The following is a 20,519-nucleotide window of genomic DNA, read 5'->3' as shown; positions in this document are numbered from 1 at the left end:
TATGAGGCCTAATACTTTCTTTATTGTAATCTACAAGAAATATAAATGACATTTAAACATTTTTTCAAAAGAAACCTTTCTTCAAACAGAATCACAGACTCGGTAGCTTTAGCATTCCTCATTAATTCAACACCTAACACGTACAAGAAAAATACAATTTCTGGGCAACTTTAATGGAATAATATTGAAAAGAAAAACTTCAAATTCCACATTCATGGTTCGGATTCTTTATCGAGTGCACACGTACACAAGCTAACGGAGTGGCCAATCCCTTCTCATAGACACATATCAAACGGCATGCCGCTTATTTACCGGCTATCTCCATGTAACAAGATTGCTATCAACATATGACAGGGGGCGTAATCCGTCTGAAGCCATCCAGACTGCCCTCCTGATGAGAAGACATTCTCACAGACCAACAATTACTAAACATTACCACAGTTGATGAGTTATACTTTCTTAAGCTATCCCCTACTGAGAACAATGCACAGCTACCATATAAATACATGCTGATTTCACACGGATACTCATAACTTCTGTCCAACAGTCAATGCCAGCCAGTTTACTTGTAAACATGTATCAGCAACTCACCTCTGCCCTAGCAGAAAGCATTATGGCTATGTCCCAAAACAGTGTATCCTCAAGGCAAGTGAGCCCGCAGTCTCAACACAATTCCTCCTTTTCAAGCTCGTCGTCCTCTGACTGTTGCGGTGAGTGGCAGTTAAATCCAGACGTTCTGTGCCTGTCTACAGTACCGGAATACCATTTAGACTATGTCCGATCCATAGAGTGGTACGACTTTTACACCAATGGGACAGATCATGCGCTGGACGAATACGACATGTTCCAGATTAAAATGCGAAGCAATCCTTCTGGGCGCCACCTGCCCCATCATGACCAATATCGCACCAAGGCCACCGCATGTTTTCTTCACAACAGGGTCAACGGCGTCTCACGGCACTGCGTATTCTGCAAGAACAACGGAGAACCCTTGTCAGTGTATGGCAGCCACGTGCTAAAAGACGACTCCGGAAGAGTCTCTTGTCCCATTCTCCGACGATACACCTGCCCGATCTGCAGCAGCTCTGGAGACATGGCCCACACCTTGAAGTACTGTCCTTTGAATACCAAGCGAAAGATGCACAGCCACCGTCCATAACTTGTGCTAGCTTAAACATACATATTGTGCTATTTCTTTGAGTGCTAAAGAGAACATATCACCATTCTTCCTTGTTCGATGTTACCAAGTGAGAAAATAAAAAGCATTGAATGAAAACAACAAACTCTTTGACTCTTAGACTTGCTCAATAATATTACCAGCTTTCATTACTGTCCAGCATATAACTAGTCCGACATATTCAAACCTGAACGTCTCTACAGGTATTGCGTCAAACAGTTACATATAAAAAAAATTCTAACACCTTATACTCTTTCTTCTTCATTACTGCACAATCTTTACTTCGTTGTCTAAAAAGTGTTTACAGAACAATATTTTATGCATAATTTCACAACACTCATATCCATTTACGACAAAATTCCCTTATTTATTTTATAAACACCCATTTGATTCTCTTTCCTTTATTCTATTTTTACTCACATCTCTTCGCAAAGTAAGTTGTAAAGAGAACTTGACAACATGGCGCTACGAGACTATCTCAGGGACAGAAAAAAGGTATGAGGCCTAATACTTTCTTTATTGTAATCTACAAGAAATATAAATGACATTTAAACATTTTTTCAAAAGAAACCTTTCTTCAAACAGAATCACAAAGGCGGTAGCTTTAGCATTCCTCATTAATTCAACAGCTAACACGTACAAGAAAAATACAATTTCTGGGCAACTTTAATGGAATAATATTGAAAAGAAAAACTTCAAATTCCACATTCATGGTTCGGATTCTTTATCGAGTGCACACGTACACAAGCTAACGGAGTGGCCAATCTCTTCTCATAGACACATATCAAACGGCATGCCGCTTATTTACCGGCTATCTCCATGTAACAAAATTGCTATCAACATATGACAGGGGGCGTAATCCGTCTGAAGCCATCCAGACTGCCCTCCTGATGAGAAGACATTCTCACCGACCAACAATTACTAAACATTACCACAGTTGATGAGTTATACTTTCTTAAGCTATCCCCTACTGAGAACAATGCACAGCTACCATATAAATACATGCTGATTTCACACGGATACTCATAACTTCTGTCCAACAGTCAATGCCAGCCAGTTTACTTGTAAACATGTATCAGCAACTCACCTCTGCCCTAGCAGAAAGCATTATGGCTATGTCCCAAAACAGTGTATCCTCAAGGCAAGTGAGCCCGCAGTCTCAACACAATTCCTCCTTTTCAAGCTCGTCGTCCTCTGACTGTTGCGGTGAGTGGCAGTTAAATCCAGACGTTCTGTGCCTGTCTACAGTACCGGAATACCATTTAGACTATGTCCGATCCATAGAGTGGTACGACTTTTACACCAATGGGACAGATCATGCGCTGGACGAATACGACATGTTCCAGATTAAAATGCGAAGCAATCCTTCTGGGCGCCACCTGCCCCATCATGACCAATATCGCACCAAGGCCACCGCATGTTTTCTTCACAACAGGGTCAACGGCGTCTCACGGCACTGCGTATTCTGCAAGAACAACGGAGAACCCTTGTCAGTGTATGGCAGCCACGTGCTAAAAGACGACTCCGGAAGAGTCTCTTGTCCCATTCTCCGAAGATACACCTGCCCGATCTGCAGCAGCTCTGGAGACATGGCCCACACCTTGAAGTACTGTCCTTTGAATACCAAGCGAAAGATGCACAGCCACCGTCCATAACTTGTGCTAGCTTAAACATACATATTGTGCTATTTCTTTGAGTGCTAAAGAGAACATATCACCATTCTTCCTTGTTCGATGTTACCAAGTGAGAAAATAAAAAGCATTGAATGAAAACAACAAACTCTTTGACTCTTAGACTTGCTCAATAATATTACCAGCTTTCATTACTATCCAGCATATAACTAGTCCGACATATTCAAACCTGAACGTCTCTACAGGTATTGCGTCAAACAGTTACATGTAAAAAAATTCTAACACCTTATACTCTTTCTTCTTCATTACTGCACAATCTTTACTTCGTTGTCTAAAAAGTGTTTACAGAACAATATTTTATGCATAATTTCACAACACTCATATCCATTTACGACAAAATTCCCTTATTTATTTTATAAACACCCATTTGATTCTCTTTCCTTTATTCTATTTTTACTCACATCTCTTCGCAAAGTAAGTTGTAAAGAGAACTTGACAACATGGCGCTACGAGACTATCTCAGGGACAGAAAAAAGGTATGAGGCCTAATACTTTCTTTATTGTAATCTACAAGAAATATAAATGACATTTAAACATTTTTTCAAAAGAAACCTTTCTTCAAACAGAATCACAAAGGCGGTAGCTTTAGCATTCCTCATTAATTCAACAGCTAACACGTACAAGAAAAATACAATTTCTGGGCAACTTTAATGGAATAATATTGAAAAGAAAAACTTCAAATTCCACATTCATGGTTCGGATTCTTTATCGAGTGCACACGTACACAAGCTAACGGAGTGGCCAATCTCTTCTCATAGACACATATCAAACGGCATGCCGCTTATTTACCGGCTATCTCCATGTAACAAAATTGCTATCAACATATGACAGGGGGCGTAATCCGTCTGAAGTCATCCAGTCTGCCCTCCTGATGAGAAGACATTCTCACAGACCAACAATTACTAAACATCACCACAGTTGATGAGTTATACTTTCTTATGGCTATGTCCCAACACAGTGTATCCTCAAGGCAAGTGAGCCCGCAGTCTCAACACAATTCCTCCTTTTCAAGCTCGTCGTCCTCTGACTTTTGCGGTGAGTGGCAGTTAAATCCAGACGTTCTGTGCCTGTTTACAGTACCGGAATACCATTTAGACTATGTCCGATCCATAGAGTGGTACGACTTTTACACCAATGGGACAGATCATGCGCTGGACGAATACATGTTCCAGATTAAAATGCGAAGCAATCCTTCTGGGCGCCACCTGCCCCATCATGACCAATATCGCACCAAGACCACCGCATGTTTTCTTCACAACAGGGTCAACGGCGTCTCACGGCACTGCGTATTCTGCAAGAACAACGGAGAACCCTTGTCAGTGTATGGCAGCCACGTGCTAAAAGACGACTCCGGAAGAGTAACTTGTCCAATTCTCCGACGATACACCTGCCCGATCTGCAGCAGCTCTGGAGACATGGCCCACACCTTGAAGTACTGTCCTTTGAATACCAAGCGAAAGATGCACAGCCACCGTCCATAACTTGTGCTAGCTTAAACATACATACTGTGCTATTTCTTTGAGTGCTAAAGAAAACATATCACCATTCTTCCTTGTTCGATGTTACCAAGTGAGAAAATAAAAAGCATTGAATGAAAACAACAAACTCTTTGACTCTTAGACTTGCTCAATAATATTACCAGCTTTCATTACTGTCCAGCATATAACTAGTCCGACATATTCAAACCTGAACGTCTCTACAGGTATTGCGTCAAACAGTTACATATAAAAAAATTCTAACACCTTATACTCTTTCTTCTTCATTACTGCACAATCTTTACTTCGTTGTCTAAAAAGTGTGTACAGAACAATATTTTATGCATAAATTCACAACACTCATATCCATTTACGACAAAATTCCCTTATTTATTTTATAAACACCCATTTGATTCTCTTTCCTTTATTCTATTTTTACTCACATCTCTTCGCAAAGTAAGTTGTAAAGAGAACTTGACAACATGGCGCTACGAGACTATCTCAGGGACAGAAAAAAGGTATGAGGCCTAATACTGTTTTTATTGTAATCTACAAGAAATATAAATGACATTTAAACATTTTTTCAAAAGAAACCTTTCTTCAAACAGAATCACAAAGGCGGTAGCTTTAGCATTCCTCATTAATTCAACAGCTAACACGTACAAGAAAAATACAATTTCTGGGCAACTTTAATGGAATAATATTGAAAAGAAAATCTTCAAATTCCACATTCATGGTTCGGATTCTTTATCGAGTGCACACGTACACAAGCTAACGGAGTGGCCAATCCCTTCTCATAGACACATATCAAACGGCATGCCGCTTATTTACCGGCTATCTCCATGTAACAAGATTGCTATCAACATATGACAGGGGGCGTAATCCGTCTGAAGTCATCCAGAATGCCCTCCTGATGAGAAGACATTCTTACAGACCAACAATTACTAAACATCACCACAGTTGATGAGTTATACTTTCTTATGGCTATGTCCCAACACCGTGTATCCTCAAGGCAAGTGAGCCCGCAGTCTCAACACAATTCCTCCTTTTCAAGCTCGTCGTCCTCTGACTGTTGCGGTGAGTGGCAGTTAAATCCAGACGTTCTGTGCCTGTCTACAGTACCGGAATACCATTTAGACTATGTCCGATCCATAGAGTGGTACGACTTTTACACCAATGGGACAGATCATGCGCTGGACGAATACGACATGTTCCAGATTAAAATGCGAAGCAATCCTTCTGGGCGCCACCTGCCCCATCATGACCAATATCGCACCAAGGCCACCGCATGTTTTCTTCACAACAGGGTCAACGGCGTCTCACGGCACTGCGTATTCTGCAAGAACAACGGAGAACCCTTGTCAGTGTATGGCAGCCACGTGCTAAAAGACGACTCCGGAAGAGTAACTTGTCCCATTCTCCGACGATACACCTGCCCGATCTGCAGCAGCTCTGGAGACATGGCCCACACCTTGAAGTACTGTCCTTTGAATACCAAGCGAAAGATGCACAGACACCGTCCATAACTTGTGCTAGCTTAAACATACATATTGTGCTATTTCTTTGAGTGCTAAAGAGAACATATCACCGTTCTTCCTTGTTCGATGTTACCAAGTGAGAAAATAAAACGCATTGAATGAAAACAACAAACTCTTTGACTCTTAGACTTGCTCAACAATAATACCAGCTTTCATTACTATCCAGCATATAACTAGTCCGACATATTCAAACCTGAACGTCTCTACAGGTATTGCGTCAAACAGTTACATATAAAAAAAATTCTAACACCTTATACTCTTTCTTCTTCATTACTGCACAATCTTTACTTCGTTGTCTAAAAAGTGTGTACAGAACAATATTTTATGCATAATTTCACAACACTCATATCCATTTACGACAAAATTCCCTTATTTATTTTATAAACACCCATTTGATTCTCTTTCCTTTATTCTATTTTTACTCACATCTCTTCGCAAAGTAAGTTGTAAAGAGAACTTGACAACATGGCGCTACGAGACTATCTCAGGGACAGAAAAAAGGTATGAGGCCTAATACTTTCTTTATTGTAATCTACAAGAAATATAAATGACATTTAAACATTTTTTCAAAAGAAACCTTTCTTCAAACAGAATCACAAAGGCGGTAGCTTTAGCATTCCTCATTAAATCAACTCCTAACACGTACAAGAAAAATACAATTTCTGGGCAACTTTAATGGAATAATATTGAAAAGAAAAACTTCAAATTCCACATTCATGGTTCGGATTCTTTATCGAGTGCACATGTACACAAGCTAACGGAGTGGCCAATCCCTTCTCATAGACACATATCAAACGGCATGCCGCTTATTTACCGGCTATCTCCATGTAACAAGATTGCTATCAACATATGACAGGGGGCGTAATCCGTCTGAAGCCATCCAGACTGCCCTCCTGATGAGAAGACATTCTCACAGACCAATAATTACTAAACATCACCACAGTTGATGAGTTATACTTTCTTAAGCTATCCCCTACTGAGAACAATGCACAGCTACCATATAAATACATGCTGATTTCACACGGATACTCATAACTTCTGTCCAACAGTCAATGCCAGCCAGTTTACTTGTAAACATGTATCAGCAACTCACCTCTGCCCTAGCGGAAAGCATTATGGCTATGTCCCAACACAGTGTATCCTCAAGGCAAGTGAGCCCGCAGTCTCAACACAATTCCTCCTTTTCAAGCTCGTCGTCCTCTGACTGTTGCGGTGAGTGGCAGTTAAATCCAGAAGCTCTGTGCCTGTCTACAGTACCGGAATACCATTTAGACTATGTCCGATCCATAGAGTGGTACGACTTTTACACCAATGGGACAGATCATGCGCTGGACGAATACGACATGTTCCAGATTAAAATGCGAAGCAATCCTTCTGGGCGCCACCTGCCCCATCATGACCAATATCGCACCAAGGCCACCGCATGTTTTCTTCACAACAGGGTCAACGGCGTCTCACGGCACTGCGTATTCTGCAAGAACAACGGAGAACCCTTGTCAGTGTATGGCAGCCACGTGCTAAAAGACGACTCCGGAAGAGTAACTTGTCCCATTCTCCGACGATACACCTGCCCGATCTGCAGCAGCTCTGGAGACATGGCCCACACCTTGAAGTACTGTCCTTTGAATACCAAGCGAAAGATGCACAGCAACCGTCCATAACTTGTGCTAGCTTAAACATACATATTGTGCTATTTCTTTGAGTGCTAAAGAGAACATATCACCGTTCTTCCTTGTTCGATGTTACCAAGTGAGAAAATAAAAAGCATTGAATGAAAACAACAAACTCTTTGACTCTTAGACTTGCTCAATAATATTACCAGCTTTCATTACTGTCCAGCATATAACTAGTCCGACATATTCAAACCTGAACGTCTCTACAGGTATTGCGTCAAACAGTTACATATAAAAAAATTCTAACACCTTATACTCTTTCTTCTTCATTACTGCACAATCTTTACTTCGTTGTCTAAAAAGTGTGTACAGAACAATATTTTATGCATAAATTCACAACACTCATATCCATTTACGACAAAATTCCCTTATTTATTTTATAAACACCCATTTGATTCTCTTTCCTTTATTCTATTTTTACTCACATCTCTTCGCAAAGTAAGTTGTAAAGAGAACTTGACAACATGGCGCTACGAGACTATCTCAGGGACAGAAAAAAGGTATGAGGCCTAATACTGTTTTTATTGTAATCTACAAGAAATATAAATGACATTTAAACATTTTTTCAAAAGAAACCTTTCTTCAAACAGAATCACAAAGGCGGTAGCTTTAGCATTCCTCATTAATTCAACAGCTAACACGTACAAGAAAAATACAATTTCTGGGCAACTTTAATGGAATAATATTGAAAAGAAAATCTTCAAATTCCACATTCATGGTTCGGATTCTTTATCGAGTGCACACGTACACAAGCTAACGGAGTGGCCAATCCCTTCTCATAGACACATATCAAACGGCATGCCGCTTATTTACCGGCTATCTCCATGTAACAAGATTGCTATCAACATATGACAGGGGGCGTAATCCGTCTGAAGTCATCCAGAATGCCCTCCTGATGAGAAGACATTCTTACAGACCAACAATTACTAAACATCACCACAGTTGATGAGTTATACTTTCTTATGGCTATGTCCCAACACCGTGTATCCTCAAGGCAAGTGAGCCCGCAGTCTCAACACAATTCCTCCTTTTCAAGCTCGTCGTCCTCTGACTGTTGCGGTGAGTGGCAGTTAAATCCAGACGCTCTGTGCCTGTCTACAGTACCGGAATACCATTTAGACTATGTCCGATCCATAGAGTGGTACGACTTTTACACCAATGGGACAGATCATGCGCTGGACGAATACGACATGTTCCAGATTAAAATGCGAAGCAATCCTTCTGGGCGCCACCTGCCCCATCATGACCAATATCGCACCAAGGCCACCGCATGTTTTCTTCACAACAGGGTCAACGGCGTCTCACGGCACTGCGTATTCTGCAAGAACAACGGAGAACCCTTGTCAGTGTATGGCAGCCACGTGCTAAAAGACGACTCCGGAAAAGTAACTTGTCCCATTCTCCGACGATACACCTGCCCGATCTGCAGCAGCTTTGGAGACATGGCCCACACCTTGAAGTACTGTCCTTTGAATACCAAGCGAAAGATGCACAGCCACCGTCCATAACTTGTGCTAGCTTAAACATACATATTGTGCTATTTCTTTGAGTGCTAAAGAGAACATATCACCGTTCTTCCTTGTTCGATGTTCCCAAGTGAGAAAATAAAACGCATTGAATGAAAACAACAAACTCTTTGACTCTTAGACTTGCTCAACAATAATACCAGCTTTCATTACTGTCCAGCATATAACTAGTCCGACATATTCAAATCTGAACGTCTCTACAGGTATTGCGTCAAACAGTTACATATAAAAAAATTCTAACACCTTATACACTTTCTTCTTCATTACTGCACAATCTTTACTTCGTTGTCTAAAAAGTGTGTACAGAACAATATTTTATGCATAATTTCACAACACTCATATCCATTTACGACAAAATTCCCTTATTTATTTTATAAACACCCATTTGATTCTCTTTCCTTTATTCTATTTTTACTCACATCTCTTCGCAAAGTAAGTTGTAAAGAGAACTTGACAACATGGCGCTACGAGACTATCTCAGGGACAGAAAAAAGGTATGAGGCCTAATACTTTCTTTATTGTAATCTACAAGAAATATAAATGACATTTAAACATTTTTTCAAAAGAAACCTTTCTTCAAACAGAATCACAGACTCGGTAGCTTTAGCATTCCTCATTAATTCAACAGCTAACACGTACAAGAAAAATACAATTTCTGGGCAACTTTAATGGAATAATATTGAAAAGAAAAACTTCAAATTCCACATTCATGGTTCGGATTCTTTATCGAGTGCACACGTACACAAGCTAACGGAGTGGCCAATCCCTTCTCATAGACACATATCAAACGGCATGCCGCTTATTTACCGGCTATCTCCATGTAACAAGATTGCTATCAACATATGACAGGGGGCGTAATCCGTCTGAAGCCATCCAGACTGCCCTCCTGATGAGAAGACATTCTCACAGACCAACAATTACTAAACATTACCACAGTTGATGAGTTATACTTTCTTAAACTATCCCCTACTGAGAACAATGCACAGCTACCATATAAATACATGCTGATTTCACACGGATACTCATAACTTCTGTCCAACAGTCAATGCCAGCCAGTTTACTTGTAAACATGTATCAGCAACTCACCTCTGCCCTAGCAGAAAGCATTATGGCTATGTCCCAAAACAGTGTATCCTCAAGGCAAGTGAGCCCGCAGTCTCAACACAATTCCTCCTTTTCAAGCTCGTCGTCCTCTGACTGTTGCGGTGAGTGGCAGTTAAATCCAGACGTTCTGTGCCTGTCTACAGTACCGGAATACCATTTAGACTATGTCCGATCCATAGAGTGGTACGACTTTTACACCAATGGGACAGATCATGCGCTGGACGAATACGACATGTTCCAGATTAAAATGCGAAGCAATCCTTCTGGGCGCCACCTGCCCCATCATGACCAATATCGCACCAAGGCCACCGCATGTTTTCTTCACAACAGGGTCAACGGCGTCTCACGGCACTGCGTATTCTGCAAGAACAACGGAGAACCCTTGTCAGTGTATGGCAGCCACGTGCTAAAAGACGACTCCGGAAGAGTCTCTTGTCCCATTCTCCGACGATACACCTGCCCGATCTGCAGCAGCTCTGGAGACATGGCCCACACCTTGAAGTACTGTCCTTTGAATACCAAGCGAAAGATGCACAGCCACCGTCCATAACTTGTGCTAGCTTAAACATACATATTGTGCTATTTCTTTGAGTGCTAAAGAGAACATATCACCATTCTTCCTTGTTCGATGTTACCAAGTGAGAAAATAAAAAGCATTGAATGAAAACAACAAACTCTTTGACTCTTAGACTTGCTCAATAATATTACCAGCTTTCATTACTGTCCAGCATATAACTAGTCCGACATATTCAAACCTGAACGTCTCTACAGGTATTGCGTCAAACAGTTACATGTAAAAAAATTCTAACACCTTATACTCTTTCTTCTTCATTACTGCACAATCTTTACTTCGTTGTCTAAAAAGTGTTTACAGAACAATATTTTATGCATAATTTCACAACACTCATATCCATTTACGACAAAATTCCCTTATTTATTTTATAAACACCCATTTGATTCTCTTTCCTTTATTCTATTTTTACTCACATCTCTTCGCAAAGTAAGTTGTAAAGAGAACTTGACAACATGGCGCTACGAGACTATCTCAGGGACAGAAAAAAGGTATGAGGCCTAATACTTTCTTTATTGTAATCTACAAGAAATATAAATGACATTTAAACATTTTTTCAAAAGAAACCTTTCTTCAAACAGAATCACAAAGGCGGTAGCTTTAGCATTCCTCATTAATTCAACAGCTAACACGTACAAGAAAAATACAATTTCTGGGCAACTTTAATGGAATAATATTGAAAAGAAAAACTTCAAATTCCACATTCATGGTTCGGATTCTTTATCGAGTGCACACGTACACAAGCTAACGGAGTGGCCAATCTCTTCTCATAGACACATATCAAACGGCATGCCGCTTATTTACCGGCTATCTCCATGTAACAAAATTGCTATCAACATATGACAGGGGGCGTAATCCGTCTGAAGTCATCCAGTCTGCCCTCCTGATGAGAAGACATTCTCACAGACCAACAATTACTAAACATCACCACAGTTGATGAGTTATACTTTCTTATGGCTATGTCCCAACACAGTGTATCCTCAAGGCAAGTGAGCCCGCAGTCTCAACACAATTCCTCCTTTTCAAGCTCGTCGTCCTCTGACTTTTGCGGTGAGTGGCAGTTAAATCCAGACGTTCTGTGCCTGTCTACACTACCGGAATACCATTTAGACTATGTCCGATCCATAGAGTGGTACGACTTTTACACCAATGGGACAGATCATGCGCTGGACGAATACATGTTCCAGATTAAAATGCGAAGCAATCCTTCTGGGCGCCACCTGCCCCATCATGACCAATATCGCACCAAGACCACCGCATGTTTTCTTCACAACAGGGTCAACGGCGTCTCACGGCACTGCGTATTCTGCAAGAACAACGGAGAACCCTTGTCAGTGTATGGCAGCCACGTGCTAAAAGACGACTCCGGAAAAGTAACTTGTCCAATTCTCCGACGATACACCTGCCCGATCTGCAGCAGCTCTGGAGACATGGCCCACACCTTGAAGTACTGTCCTTTGAATACCAAGCGAAAGATGCACAGCCACCGTCCATAACTTGTGCTAGCTTAAACATACATACTGTGCTATTTCTTTGAGTGCTAAAGAAAACATATCACCATTCTTCCTTGTTCGATGTTACCAAGTGAGAAAATAAAAAGCATTGAATGAAAACAACAAACTCTTTGACTCTTAGACTTGCTCAATAATATTACCAGCTTTCATTACTGTCCAGCATATAACTAGTCCGACATATTCAAACCTGAACGTCTCTACAGGTATTGCGTCAAACAGTTACATATAAAAAAATTCTAACACCTTATACTCTTTCTTCTTCATTACTGCACAATCTTTACTTCGTTGTCTAAAAAGTGTGTACAGAACAATATTTTATGCATAAATTCACAACACTCATATCCATTTACGACAAAATTCCCTTATTTATTTTATAAACACCCATTTGATTCTCTTTCCTTTATTCTATTTTTACTCACATCTCTTCGCAAAGTAAGTTGTAAAGAGAACTTGACAACATGGCGCTACGAGACTATCTCAGGGACAGAAAAAAGGTATGAGGCCTAATACTGTTTTTATTGTAATCTACAAGAAATATAAATGACATTTAAACATTTTTTCAAAAGAAACCTTTCTTCAAACAGAATCACAAAGGCGGTAGCTTTAGCATTCCTCATTAATTCAACAGCTAACACGTACAAGAAAAATACAATTTCTGGGCAACTTTAATGGAATAATATTGAAAAGAAAATCTTCAAATTCCACATTCATGGTTCGGATTCTTTATCGAGTGCACACGTACACAAGCTAACGGAGTGGCCAATCCCTTCTCATAGACACATATCAAACGGCATGCCGCTTATTTACCGGCTATCTCCATGTAACAAGATTGCTATCAACATATGACAGGGGGCGTAATCCGTCTGAAGTCATCCAGAATGCCCTCCTGATGAGAAGACATTCTTACAGACCAACAATTACTAAACATCACCACAGTTGATGAGTTATACTTTCTTATGGCTATGTCCCAACACCGTGTATCCTCAAGGCAAGTGAGCCCGCAGTCTCAACACAATTCCTCCTTTTCAAGCTCGTCGTCCTCTGACTGTTGCGGTGAGTGGCAGTTAAATCCAGACGTTCTGTGCCTGTCTACAGTACCGGAGTACCATTTAGACTATGTCCGATCCATAGAGTGGTACGACTTTTACACCAATGGGACAGATCATGCGCTGGACGAATACGACATGTTCCAGATTAAAATGCGAAGCAATCCTTCTGGGCGCCACCTGCCCCATCATGACCAATATCGCACCAAGGCCACCGCATGTTTTCTTCACAACAGGGTCAACGGCGTCTCACGGCACTGCGTATTCTGCAAGAACAACGGAGAACCCTTGTCAGTGTATGGCAGCCACGTGCTAAAAGACGACTCCGGAAGAGTAACTTGTCCCATTCTCCGACGATACACCTGCCCGATCTGCAGCAGCTCTGGAGACATGGCCCACACCTTGAAGTACTGTCCTTTGAATACCAAGCGAAAGATGCACAGACACCGTCCATAACTTGTGCTAGCTTAAACATACATATTGTGCTATTTCTTTGAGTGCTAAAGAGAACATATCACCATTCTTCCTTGTTCGATGTTACCAAGTGAGAAAATAAAACGCATTGAATGAAAACAACAAACTCTTTGACTCTTAGACTTGCTCAACAATAATACCAGCTTTCATTACTATCCAGCATATAACTAGTCCGACATATTCAAACCTGAACGTCTCTACAGGTATTGCGTCAAACAGTTACATATAAAAAAAATTCTAACACCTTATACTCTTTCTTCTTCATTACTGCACAATCTTTACTTCGTTGTCTAAAAAGTGTGTACAGAACAATATTTTATGCATAATTTCACAACACTCATATCCATTTACGACAAAATTCCCTTATTTATTTTATAAACACCCATTTGATTCTCTTTCCTTTATTCTATTTTTACTCACATCTCTTCGCAAAGTAAGTTGTAAAGAGAACTTGACAACATGGCGCTACGAGACTATCTCAGGGACAGAAAAAAGGTATGAGGCCTAATACTGTTTTTATTGTAATCTACAAGAAATATAAATGACATTTAAACATTTTTTCAAAAGAAACCTTTCTTCAAACAGAATCACAAAGGCGGTAGCTTTAGCATTCCTCATTAAATCAACTCCTAACACGTACAAGAAAAATACAATTTCTGGGCAACTTTAATGGAATAATATTGAAAAGAAAAACTTCAAATTCCACATTCATGGTTCGGATTCTTTATCGAGTGCACACGTACACAAGCTAACGGAGTGGCCAATCCCTTCTCATAGACACATATCAAACGGCATGCCGCTTATTTACCGGCTATCTCCATGTAACAAGATTGCTATCAACATATGACAGGGGGCGTAATCCGTCTGAAGCCATCCAGACTGCCCTCCTGATGAGAAGACATTCTCACAGACCAACAATTACTAAACATTACCACAGTTGATGAGTTATACTTTCTTAAGCTATCCCCTACTGAGAACAATGCACAGCTACCATATAAATACATGCTGATTTCACACGGATACTCATAACTTCTGTCCAACAGTCAATGCCAGCCAGTTTACTTGTAAACATGTATCAGCAACTCACCTCTGCCCTAGCGGAAAGCATTATGGCTATGTCCCAACACAGTGTATCCTCAAGGCAAGTGAGCCCGCAGTCTCAACACAATTCCTCCTTTTCAAGCTCGTCGTCCTCTGACTGTTGCGGTGAGTGGCAGTTAAATCCAGACGCTCTGTGCCTGTCTACAGTACCGGAATACCATTTAGACTATGTCCGATCCATAGAGTGGTACGACTTTTACACCAATGGGACAGATCATGCGCTGGACGAATACGACATGTTCCAGATTAAAATGCGAAGCAATCCTTCTGGGCGCCACCTGCCCCATCATGACCAATATCGCACCAAGGCCACCGCATGTTTTCTTCACAACAGGGTCAACGGCGTCTCACGGCACTGCGTATTCTGCAAGAACAACGGAGAACCCTTGTCAGTGTATGGCAGCCACGTGCTAAAAGACGACTCCGGAAGAGTAACTTGTCCCATTCTCCGACGATACACCTGCCCGATCTGCAGCAGCTTTGGAGACATGGCCCACACCTTGAAGTACTGTCCTTTGAATACCAAGCGAAAGATGCACAGCCACCGTCCATAACTTGTGCTAGCTTAAACATACATATTGTGCTATTTCTTTGAGTGCTAAAGAGAACATATCACCGTTCTTCCTTGTTCGATGTTCCCAAGTGAGAAAATAAAACGCATTGAATGAAAACAACAAACTCTTTGACTCTTAGACTTGCTCAACAATAATACCAGCTTTCATTACTATCCAGCATATAACTAGTCCGACATATTCAAATCTGAACGTCTCTACAGGTATTGCGTCAAACAGTTACATATAAAAAAATTCTAACACCTTATACACTTTCTTCTTCATTACTGCACAATCTTTACTTCGTTGTCTAAAAAGTGTGTACAGAACAATATTTTATGCATAATTTCACAACACTCATATCCATTTACGACAAAATTCCCTTATTTATTTTATAAACACCCATTTGATTCTCTTTCCTTTATTCTATTTTTACTCACATCTCTTCGCAAAGTAAGTTGTAAAGAGAACTTGACAACATGGCGCTACGAGACTATCTCAGGGACAGAAAAAAGGTATGAGGCCTAATACTTTCTTTATTGTAATCTACAAGAAATATAAATGACATTTAAACATTTTTTCAAAAGAAACCTTTCTTCAAACAGAATCACAGACTCGGTAGCTTTAGCATTCCTCATTAATTCAACACCTAACACGTACAAGAAAAATACAATTTCTGGGCAACTTTAATGGAATAATATTGAAAAGAAAAACTTCAAATTCCACATTCATGGTTCGGATTCTTTATCGAGTGCACACGTACACAAGCTAACGGAGTGGCCAATCCCTTCTCATAGACACATATCAAACGGCATGCCGCTTATTTACCGGCTATCTCCATGTAACAAGATTGCTATCAACATATGACAGGGGGCGTAATCCGTCTGAAGCCATCCAGACTGCCCTCCTGATGAGAAGACATTCTCACAGACCAACAATTACTAAACATTACCACAGTTGATGAGTTATACTTTCTTAAGCTATCCCCTACTGAGAACAATGCACAGCTACCATATAAATACATGCTGATTTCACACGGATACTCATAACTTCTGTCCAACAGTCAATGCCAGCCAGTTTACTTGTAAACATGTATCAGCAACTCACCTCTGCCCTAGCAGAAAGCATTATGGCTATGTCCCAAAACAGTGTATCCTCAAGGCAAGTGAGCCCGCAGTCTCAACACAATTCCTCCTTTTCAAGCTCGTCGTCCTCTGACTGTTGCGGTGAGTGGCAGTTAAATCCAGACGTTCTGTGCCTGTCTACAGTACCGGAATACCATTTAGACTATGTCCGATCCATAGAGTGGTACGACTTTTACACCAATGGGACAGATCATGCGCTGGACGAATACGACATGTTCCAGATTAAAATGCGAAGCAATCCTTCTGGGCGCCACCTGCCCCATCATGACCAATATCGCACCAAGGCCACCGCATGTTTTCTTCACAACAGGGTCAACGGCGTCTCACGGCACTGCGTATTCTGCAAGAACAACGGAGAACCCTTGTCAGTGTATGGCAGCCACGTGCTAAAAGACGACTCCGGAAGAGTCTCTTGTCCCATTCTCCGACGATACACCTGCCCGATCTGCAGCAGCTCTGGAGACATGGCCCACACCTTGAAGTACTGTCCTTTGAATACCAAGCGAAAGATGCACAGCCACCGTCCATAACTTGTGCTAGCTTAAACATACATATTGTGCTATTTCTTTGAGTGCTAAAGAGAACATATCACCATTCTTCCTTGTTCGATGTTACCAAGTGAGAAAATAAAAAGCATTGAATGAAAACAACAAACTCTTTGACTCTTAGACTTGCTCAATAATATTACCAGCTTTCATTACTGTCCAGCATATAACTAGTCCGACATATTCAAACCTGAACGTCTCTACAGGTATTGCGTCAAACAGTTACATGTAAAAAAATTCTAACACCTTATACTCTTTCTTCTTCATTACTGCACAATCTTTACTTCGTTGTCTAAAAAGTGTTTACAGAACAATATTTTATGCATAATTTCACAACACTCATATCCATTTACGACAAAATTCCCTTATTTATTTTATAAACACCCATTTGATTCTCTTTCCTTTATTCTATTTTTACTCACATCTCTTCGCAAAGTAAGTTGTAAAGAGAACTTGACAACATGGCGCTACGAGACTATCTCAGGGACAGAAAAAAGGTATGAGGCCTAATACTTTCTTTATTGTAATCTACAAGAAATATAAATGACATTTAAACATTTTTTCAAAAGAAACCTTTCTTCAAACAGAATCACAAAGGCGGTAGCTTTAGCATTCCTCATTAATTCAACAGCTAACACGTACAAGAAAAATACAATTTCTGGGCAACTTTAATGGAATAATATTGAAAAGAAAAACTTCAAATTCCACATTCATGGTTCGGATTCTTTATCGAGTGCACACGTACACAAGCTAACGGAGTGGCCAATCTCTTCTCATAGACACATATCAAACGGCATGCCGCTTATTTACCGGCTATCTCCATGTAACAAAATTGCTATCAACATATGACAGGGGGCGTAATCCGTCTGAAGTCATCCAGTCTGCCCTCCTGATGAGAAGACATTCTCACAGACCAACAATTACTAAACATCACCACAGTTGATGAGTTATACTTTCTTATGGCTATGTCCCAACACAGTGTATCCTCAAGGCAAGTGAGCCCGCAGTCTCAACACAATTCCTCCTTTTCAAGCTCGTCGTCCTCTGACTTTTGCGGTGAGTGGCAGTTAAATCCAGACGTTCTGTGCCTGTTTACAGTACCGGAATACCATTTAGACTATGTCCGATCCATAGAGTGGTACGACTTTTACACCAATGGGACAGATCATGCGCTGGACGAATACATGTTCCAGATTAAAATGCGAAGCAATCCTTCTGGGCGCCACCTGCCCCATCATGACCAATATCGCACCAAGACCACCGCATGTTTTCTTCACAACAGGGTCAACGGCGTCTCACGGCACTGCGTATTCTGCAAGAACAACGGAGAACCCTTGTCAGTGTATGGCAGCCACGTGCTAAAAGACGACTCCGGAAGAGTAACTTGTCCAATTCTCCGACGATACACCTGCCCGATCTGCAGCAGCTCTGGAGACATGGCCCACACCTTGAAGTACTGTCCTTTGAATACCAAGCGAAAGATGCACAGCCACCGTCCATAACTTGTGCTAGCTTAAACATACATACTGTGCTATTTCTTTGAGTGCTAAAGAAAACATATCACCATTCTTCCTTGTTCGATGTTACCAAGTGAGAAAATAAAAAGCATTGAATGAAAACAACAAACTCTTTGACTCTTAGACTTGCTCAATAATATTACCAGCTTTCATTACTGTCCAGCATATAACTAGTCCGACATATTCAAACCTGAACGTCTCTACAGGTATTGCGTCAAACAGTTACATATAAAAAAATTCTAACACCTTATACTCTTTCTTCTTCATTACTGCACAATCTTTACTTCGTTGTCTAAAAAGTGTGTACAGAACAATATTTTATGCATAAATTCACAACACTCATATCCATTTACGACAAAATTCCCTTATTTATTTTATAAACACCCATTTGATTCTCTTTCCTTTATTCTATTTTTACTCACATCTCTTCGCAAAGTAAGTTGTAAAGAGAACTTGACAACATGGCGCTACGAGACTATCTCAGGGACAGAAAAAAGGTATGAGGCCTAATACTGTTTTTATTGTAATCTACAAGAAATATAAATGACATTTAAACATTTTTTCAAAAGAAACCTTTCTTCAAACAGAATCACAAAGGCGGTAGCTTTAGCATTCCTCATTAATTCAACAGCTAACACGTACAAGAAAAATACAATTTCTGGGCAACTTTAATGGAATAATATTGAAAAGAAAATCTTCAAATTCCACATTCATGGTTCGGATTCTTTATCGAGTGCACACGTACACAAGCTAACGGAGTGGCCAATCCCTTCTCATAGACACATATCAAACGGCATGCCGCTTATTTACCGGCTATCTCCATGTAACAAGATTGCTATCAACATATGACAGGGGGCGTAATCCGTCTGAAGTCATCCAGAATGCCCTCCTGATGAGAAGACATTCTTACAGACCAACAATTACTAAACATCACCACAGTTGATGAGTTATACTTTCTTATGGCTATGTCCCAACACCGTGTATCCTCAAGGCAAGTGAGCCCGCAGTCTCAACACAATTCCTCCTTTTCAAGCTCGTCGTCCTCTGACTGTTGCGGTGAGTGGCAGTTAAATCCAGACGTTCTGTGCCTGTCTACAGTACCGGAATACCATTTAGACTATGTCCGATCCATAGAGTGGTACGACTTTTACACCAATGGGACAGATCATGCGCTGGACGAATACGACATGTTCCAGATTAAAATGCGAAGCAATCCTTCTGGGCGCCACCTGCCCCATCATGACCAATATCGCACCAAGGCCACCGCATGTTTTCTTCACAACAGGGTCAACGGCGTCTCACGGCACTGCGTATTCTGCAAGAACAACGGAGAACCCTTGTCAGTGTATGGCAGCCACGTGCTAAAAGACGACTCCGGAAGAGTAACTTGTCCCATTCTCCGACGATACACCTGCCCGATCTGCAGCAGCTCTGGAGACATGGCCCACACCTTGAAGTACTGTCCTTTGAATACCAAGCGAAAGATGCACAGACACCGTCCATAACTTGTGCTAGCTTAAACATACATATTGTGCTATTTCTTTGAGTGCTAAAGAGAACATATCACCGTTCTTCCTTGTTCGATGTTACCAAGTGAGAAAATAAAACGCATTGAATGAAAACAACAAACTCTTTGACTCTTAGACTTGCTCAACAATAATACCAGCTTTCATTACTATCCAGCATATAACTAGTCCGACATATTCAAACCTGAACGTCTCTACAGGTATTGCGTCAAACAGTTACATATAAAAAAAATTCTAACACCTTATACTCTTTCTTCTTCATTACTGCACAATCTTTACTTCGTTGTCTAAAAAGTGTGTACAGAACAATATTTTATGCATAATTTCACAACACTCATATCCATT

The sequence above is a fragment of the Liolophura sinensis genome, chromosome 11 (genome assembly GCF_032854445.1).
Source record: "Liolophura sinensis isolate JHLJ2023 chromosome 11, CUHK_Ljap_v2, whole genome shotgun sequence".
Taxonomy (NCBI): Eukaryota; Metazoa; Mollusca; class Polyplacophora; order Chitonida; family Chitonidae; genus Liolophura; species Liolophura sinensis.
The sequence above is the reverse complement of the archived record's forward strand: the minus strand, read 5'-3'. Positions refer to the sequence as shown.